We start from the raw sequence: 8,844 nt of genomic DNA, 5'->3' as shown, positions 1-8,844 counted from the left end.
GTGATCGAACTCAAGCATCAAACTATAGGCCTATCTGTGTGTCAGGTGTTGTGATTAAGTTGTTGGAGAAGCTTGTGAGAACTAGGATCCAGAGTTGGGTTGACAACAATGGTATAATCTTTGATGGACAGCATGGATTTGCTAAATGGAGGTCGTGTTTTAGTAATCTACTTACTTATTACAATAAAGTGACTGCTTCCTTGGAAAGAGGAGAAGGATACACAGTAATATACTTGGATTTCGCAAAAGCTTTTGATAGAGTACCTCATGATAAGTTGACAGTCAAACTAGAGCAGATGGGGTTGGATATTAGATTAGTGCATTGGATTGGAGACTGGCTATCTGATAGGTATCAACAAGTTGTGTATGGGGGTGCAATATCCAGGAAAAGGAAAGTCACTAGTGGAGTGCCTCAGGGATCTGTTTTAGGGCCATTACTATTTAACTTGTATATTCATGATATTGGCGAAGATTTGGATGGAGATATTCAGTTGTTTGCAGATGATGCAAAGTTGGGACGAACCATAAAGAGTAGTGAAGATGTTGTGGCCTTGCAAGAAGACTTGAATAAATTGAGTGATTGGGCAAGCAAATGGGGATGCGAGTTCAATGTTGCAAAATGCAAGGTTTTAAAATTTGGAAAACAAAGATGGGATGCAGAATTTATGCTTGGTGAGAATATATTGTTGGAAGTAGAGGAAATAAGAGATCTGGGAGTGATAGTGGATAAGGATCTAAAATTTAGGGGACACATCTCCAAAATTGTGAAGACAACACAAAGACTTCTGGGAATGATGAGGAAGACACTGACGTGTAGAAGTAGGGAGATTCTTGTTCCATTGTATAAGGCTTTGATTAGGCCACACATGGACTATTGTGCCCAGATTTGGTCACCTGGTTTTCAGAAGGATGAAGAGATGTTGGAAAGGGTGCAAAGGCGACTGACTAAGGTAGTTTCAGACCTCTGGAATGTCGAGTATGAGGAAAGATTGAAAAGATGTAATTTGCAGAGTCTAGTGGAGAGAAGGAAGAGGGGAGATATGATAGAGACCTACAAGTTGGTAAGGGGTTGTTATAGGATCAATGGTGGAGAAGTTCTACAGAGAATAGTGGGAGATCAGGGGAGAACCAGAGGTCATACCTGGAAACTGTATAAAGAGGGTGTGAGTAGGGGAGTGAGAGGCAGGTTTTTTTCGTGCAGAGTTGTGAATGATTGGAATGCCTTGCCTGAGAGTGTGGTGTCTGCAAGGAGTTTGTATGTGTTTAAGACCCGGTATGATGAGATGTGTGTGAGATAAAAGGACCTCCTAGATGAGTCTTTGACTCCATGAGGTCTTGTTTTAATAATAATAATAATAATAATAATAATAATATTCTGATATGGTAGAGTCAGATGAATAAAATGTATATGGAATAAGAGAGAAATTAGTCAACACTATAAACACTTACTCTTCAAGAGAGTATTCAAACCATTTCTAACTTATGAAACTGAGAGTAGGTTGAGAAATTAAACAGTCAATCAAAGATTCAAAAATTATAGACATGAGAGTTCTGAAAGAGAAAAAAAATTCAGGAAACGAAAAGATGACATCAATCGTAACATATCAAAAAATGAAGACATTAGAGAATAATCTGACATTGTTAACATTTTAAGAATGTGTGAGTGGAGCTGTTCTAAAGTAGCATGGTCTCTTAAACAAAAAAAAAAAAAAATAGAGGAAGGGAGCAGGACGTCTAAGATGTAGGCGAGTTTAAAATTGTTTTGGAAGACTACGGTGGGAGCCAGACCTAGAGGTGATACCAAGGTTGAAGTAATGCAGAAGTTATATTTTTACATACAACTTGCCAAAAAGGTGTCAAAGCAAACAAGTTAGCACCTGAACTATTTTCAGGACTGGGGCAAAACGTGGTAAAACTGTAACACCTTCCCTGGCAAAAGCATGCAGTTTTTTTCTTATGGAAACTCTTTCCTTGTAATCTGAAGAAAACTGACTGTAGATCCTGCCCTATTTTAGACAATAAATATATATCATGTTAAGTACGAGATGGTAGTACTGCCTGCAATCTCTTCACCAGCTACCATTAATAATTGAAGATGACCTTGTCCCCGCTATATCTCTGATTGGCTACCCGTGAAGATTGGACTTCCTCCTCATTCTCCAAAAGTTTAGACAGGACTAAATACCTTCACCTATTCCCTATATTGCAATAAAGGTATTAGCCTTTTTTTTTCCACAATTCGCATATTATGTTTTCTGATTAGTGTAAAATGTATTAGTCGTTTCAATAAGTTAATTCTAAAGTTCTTTGCTTAACATGAATGATTGATTGATTGATTAACATGAATTAACATGAATGAAGAATGATTGTTACGGGAGATTTTAACTAGAGTAGTATAAATTGGAGAGAGGAAGATGCATGTAGTAATAGGGGAATGGAATTTCTAGAATTCTTGAGGGACAAATGTCTTAGGCAACATGTAACAGAGAGAACAAGAGGTTCAAGAGTTTTGGATTTAGTTATAGCATCAGAAGAGTTGATAATAACTGAGTTGACATCTCTCCCACCAGTTGGAGAGAGTGACCATATGGTTTTGACTTGGAAAATGAATAGACATGCAGGAGTATCAAAGAGACAGGAACTTATGTGGAATTATAATGCAGGTGATTATAATAGTCTTAGACGTCAACTTCGGGAAGTTTCATGGAGGGAGGAACTGGAAGGCCGGGATATCATTAATGCGTGGGAAATTGTGAAAGAATATTTGTTAGCAGCAATGGTAAGTTGTATGCCACGAGTGAAGAAGAGGACACAATTTGGAGTAAAGTGGATGACAAACAATATTAAACAGGAATTGCATGCGAAAAAGAGGCTATGGAAGAGATATAAGGAGACAGGTGAAGAGAAGATGCATGAAGAATATAAGACACAGGCCAGAAGAGTGACTAGTTTGGTAAGGAAAGCAAAACTGGAATATGAGAAGAGATTGGCCCTAAGATCCAAAGAAAATCCTAGGGAATTTTTTAGCTATGTGGCCAGTAGGAGGAGAAATGACTGTTGAAGAATGATATTGTGGGATTAAAATGGCAATAGAGTGACTGATGCAGAGGACATAGTGGAATTGTTCAATGAACACTTTATTGGAGTCTTTCATCCTAGAGGAGTCAGTTTTAATGCTAGAGGGATAGGGCTGGTTCAAGGTTTAGAAGTACAGGAGGAGAGTGTGTTTCAGATACTGAGTACTCTGGATGTCAGTAAAGCTGTGGGACTGGATGGTATTTCACCCCGAATTTTGAGAGAATGTGCTAGGGAACTGACAGTGCCTTTAACCTGGTTTTTCAATGAAAGTCTGGCTTTGGCAAAGGTGCCCAGGGAATGGAAGGAAGGTAAGATAGTGCCATTGCATGAGGGTGGTAACAGACTGGAAGTGTCTAATTATAGGCCAGTCTGTGTGTCATCAGTAGTTGTTAAGATCTTGGAGAAAGTAGTGAGGGACCATATACAGCATTGGGCAGATGAGGGTAATGTTATCTGTGAGAGTCAACATGGATTTGTGAAAGGGCGCTCTTGTTTTAGCAATATGCTAGCCTTTTATAATAAAGTTACAAGAACATTAGATGAGGGAAAGGCATGCATATATATATAATTGCAGTATATATATATATATATATATACTGCAATTTTCTTAGACTTAGCGAAGGCATTTGACAGGGTGCCGCATGATAAGCTGATATTTAAGTTGCAACACATGGGTCTGGATGTCAGATTGGTCAACTGGATTCAGGATTGGCTGTCTGATAGGTATCAGAGAGTTGTGCATGGTGGAGCAGTTTCAAGGAGGCAGAGGGTTACAAGTGGGGTCCCACAGGGCTCAGTACTAGGACCTATATTGTTTAACCTTTATATCAATGACATTGCAAGGGGATATTCAGTTGTTTGCAGATGATGAGAAGCTGGGAAGGATTATTAGTAATAGTGCAGATATGGTAGCCCTGCAAGAGGATTTAAATAAGCTAGATAGATGGGCAAATGAATGGGGATGTCAGTTTAATGCAGCAAAATGTAAGGTCTTGAGGTTTGGGAAACATCGATGGGATGCTGCATACTCTATGGGAGGAGTTATACTGGAGGAAGTAGGGGAGACAAGAGATCTGGGGTTGATGATTGATAGAAACCTGAAATTTAGGGGACATATTGCAAAGGTGGTAAAGGTAACACAGAGGATTGCTGCAATTATGAGGACACTGACCTGCAGAGATAAGAGGGTTATCATTCCGTTGTATGTCTCTGATCAGACCACACTTGGACTATTGTTCTCAGATTTGGTCCCCAGGATTTGAAGGGGATAAATTAACTGTGGAAAGGATACAAAGACGGATGACAAAGATGGCTTCAGGACTGTGCAAGGATAGTTATGAGAATCGGCTGAGGGAATGTGGACTGCAGAGTTTGGTGGATAGAAGAAGGAGAGGTGATATGATTGAGACTTTTAAACTGTTGAGAGGTGGTTACAGAGTTGACACTGGGGAGTTCTTTCGCTTGGTCGAACAGCGGGAAGGAGTGATGACAAGAGGTCATCCCTGGAAGTTACGAAAGGAAACTGTGAGCAAGAGGGTAAGGAGTGGTTTCTTTGCATGGAGGGTGGTTGAGCCGTGGAATGCATTGCCTGATGGAGTGGTGAGGGCGAGAACGGTCAGTGAGTTTAAAGAGTGGTATGATAGACTTTGTGTTTCTTAGGGGGGAACCTCCCTTCGATGAGTCTTGATAGACTTTATGTTCTTAGGAAGGACCTCCCACGAGTGTTTTGACTCCATGGAGGCCTGAATAATAATAATAATATCATCACCATCTTCCTATCTTGTATTAGGTCTCAGGGCCTGTTACAGTCTCATTCCGTCTTTTATATTGTCTTCCAACTGATCTATTCCCTCAGGTTTGTATTCAAGGATTTGTTTGGTGATTCTACTATTGTCCATTCTTCCAATGTGCTGTTTCCATTTCCATCTATAATTGTGGATATATTCTATTATCAGTTGTTCATTCATTTCTTCCATGATTTCTTTTATGATCTAAGAATATGTATCCTGCATTTCTTATAAATCTTATTTCAGTTGCAGTTATTCTTCTCTCATCTCCTTTTTTGATTGTCCACACCTCACTTCCATAAGTCAGCACTGGTCTTGCTAATGTTTTATAAGCTCTAATCTGAGTATGTTTTTGTACCTTCGAAGGTTTAAAAACTTGATTTATAATATATTTAAAACTCTATTGAAATTTTTAATTTCCATTTCTATGTCTTTTTCTTCTCTGTAGGTTAGGCGATATCCAAGGTATTTGAAAACGTTGACTTGTTCAATAATTGTATTGTCTAAATGGATTTTACTTCTTAGGATCAAACTAATCATGACTCAGAGCTTCAAATTTGTCCTAGTCTACAAAGAGTGTGCAGTATCTTCATTTTCCTTATAATCGATAATAATAAGTCTGCAGTACTTACAGGCTATAAGGCCAACTACATGCCTCAATTGTATTTCATAAGTATAAGTTTAGGATCTTCTTCTGTGAAGAAGAAGATTAAAAGATACTATACTAGAAAAAGATTAAAAGATACTATTAAAGAAGATGAAATCTTGGTCGCTACATGTGTGTCTACAGCTAATGACCAAGATTTCATCTTCTTTAATAGTATCTTTTAATCTTTTTCTAGGTCTTCCTGTTCTTCTCTTATTATTTGGTTTCCAATTATAGACTTGTTTTATTATTATTATTATTATAATGACCTCTGGTTCTCCCCTGATCTCCCACTATTTTCTGTAGAACCTCTCTAGCATTAATACTAAATAACTTGTAGGTATCTATCATATCTCTCCTCCTATCCACTAGACTCTGCAAGTTGCATCTTCTAATCTTTCCTCATACTCGACATTCCAGAAGTCAGAAACCACCTAAGTCAGTCGCCTCTGGACCCTCTCCAACATCTCTTCTGAAAACCAGCACTGGTCTTGCAGGTTTTCAGAAGGCAACCAAATCTGGGCACAATAGTCCATGTGTGGCCTAATCAAAGCCTTATACAATGGAACAAGAATCTCCCTACTTCTACAAGTCAGTGTCCTCCACATCATTCCCAGAAGCCTTTGTGTTGTCTTCACAATTTTGGCTATGTGTTTTCTAAATTTCAGATCCTTATCCACTATCACCCCCAGATCTCTTATTTCCTCCACCTCCAACAATATATCCTCACCAAGCATAAATTCTGCATCCCATTTTTGTTTTCCAAATTTAAAACCTTACATTTTGCAACATTGAACTCGCATCCCCATTTGCCCAATCACTCAATTTATTCAAGTCTTCTTGTAAGGCCACAACATCCTCTCTACTCTTCATGGTTAATCCCAACTTTGCATCATCTGCAAACAACTGAATATCTCCATCCAAATCTTCACCAATATTCTCTCTTCACTTCTTCTTTCCACATGTTCAATCCAATTTATTCTTTGAGTTGCTGCCCAATTGTTTATTGCTTGTATTTCACACTGTTTTCTTATATCTGTATTTTTTTATTTTATCTAATCTAGTTTTATTTACTATTTTTCTTAATATATTCATTTCACCTGTGTTTAACATTTGTCTTGTTTTCCTAGTGTCTGGTCTTGTTTCTGCATTATATGTCATAATAGGCCTGATTACTGCTTTATAAATTCTGGTTTTTGTCTCTACTCTAAATGTTTATTTTTCCATATTGTTTCGTTCAAGCATCCTGATATTCTTGCAGCTTTTGCAACTTGTTCTCCGACTTCTAGATGTAGCCTTCCTTCCGAGGTCAGTTTTTTTTTTAAACATTCCCTCAGCCGATCCTCATAACTAACATTGTACAGTCCTGAAACCATCTTTGTTATCTGCCTTTATACCCTTACTACAGTTAATTTATTCCCTTCAAATCCTAGGGACCAAATCTGAGAACAAGTCTAAGTGTGGTCTGATCAGAGTCTTATACAACGGAATAACTCTTATCTCTGCAGCTCAGCGTCCTTCTCATTATTGCAGCAATCCTCTGTGTTACCTTCACCATCTTTGCAATATGTCTCCTGAGCTTCACGTTTCTATCAATCATCAAACCCAGACCTCGTCTCCCCTACTTCTTCCAGTGTAGCTCTTCCAATAGAGTATGCAGCTTCCCATCGATGTGTCCCAAACCTCAAGACCTTACATTTTGCTGCATTAAACCGACAACCCCCCATTCAATTTGCCCATCTTTCTAGCTTATTCAAATCCTCCTGCAAGACTACCACATCTGCACTATTACTAATAACCCTTCCCAGCTTCACATCATCTGCAAACAACTGAATATCCCCCTGCAATTCACTGACAATGTCATTGATATACAGGTTAAACAATATAGGTCCCAGTACTGAGCCCTGCGGGACCCCCACTTGTAACCCTCTGTCTCTTTGAAACTGCCCCACCGCATGGTGGGACAGTTTCAAGGAGGCAGAGGGTTATACAACTCTCTGATACCTATCGGACAGCAAATCCAGTTGACCACCCTGACATCCAAACCCATGTGCTGCAACTTAAATATCAGCTTATCATGTGACACCCTGTGAAATGCCTTCGCTAAATCCAAGAAAATAGCAGTATATGCCTTTCCCTCATCTACTGCTCTTATAAAAGGCTAGCATGTATTCCTAAATAGTTGTAATTCGTTATTTGTTCAATAATATTCTAATTTGTATCTTTGTGGCTCTTGTGATATTATCACATTTTTTGTTTTAATTTTTGATATCTTCATATTATACAATTTTGATTTATTAAATGTATGTAATAATATTTGTAGCTGAGCTTCATTTTCTGCAATTAATATTACATCATCTGCATAACATATAGTTATTATTCTATTGTTTATTTGCACTCCCGTATTATGTATTTTATTAACTTTTTGTATTATTCCATTATTTGTATCTCTTTACTTATTTTTCCTGGTGTTTTTTTTTATTATACAGCTATTATCATCATATATTTCTTTAATTATTTGTATTATGTTTTTTGCTACTTTTCTTCTATGCAATATTTCTATTATATCTTGAATTAATATTCTGTCAAATGCTTTTTCCAGGTCTATAAAGCATATAGTTTCTTATTGTATTCTATTGTTTTCTTATCAATTTATTCTATTGTTTTATTACGTCTGTACATGATCTATCTTCTCTGAAACCTTGTTGTTCATCTAATAGATTAATTTCCTTTGTTATTTTATTATGTAGGATTCTTGTTAGTATCCTTTTAATGATCCTATATTCTTTTAATGAGGTATTTAATAAATTTATCCCTCTATAATTTTTTTTTATCTCCTTTATCGATGAGGTGGGTAGGATTTAGAGAGGCTCTAAATCCTAAGTTTAGGATAAAGTTGTTAATCTTCTGACTACTTCTGTATTCTTGGTGTATGAATTGCATGTGTTCTCCAAGTAGTTTGCAGGATGAAAATCCCGAATTTCAGGCAGGGAAAAATGTTTCTATTTGCATATGAGACCAACTCATCATATTAAGCAAGAAGAAAATAAAATAAAATAAAAAAAAAGCTTAATAGCATCTGTGGGGAAAATTTCCTTTATTCACAGATGCTATTAAAGCCTAGGTCATTGAAACAAATACAGGGCTCTATTCATGACACTTACTCCCATCACCACTTTTCTCTACCTCTTCTTGCAGAATTACTCATGTGATTTTAAACTGAATTTATGATGTGCTTCCTTTATTCAATAGTGCTATTGTGTTTTCATTTCAATTGACTGATGATAATCATGCCAAATCTGAGCAATCACAAGTGATCTTGAGAAGCACAAA

This window comes from Typopeltis vanoorti, chromosome 12 (assembly GCF_054136105.1).
Source record: "Typopeltis vanoorti isolate ZY-2024b chromosome 12, IOZ_Tvanoo_1.0, whole genome shotgun sequence".
Taxonomy (NCBI): Eukaryota; Metazoa; Arthropoda; class Arachnida; order Uropygi; family Thelyphonidae; genus Typopeltis; species Typopeltis vanoorti.
Note: the sequence above shows the minus strand (reverse complement) of the source record.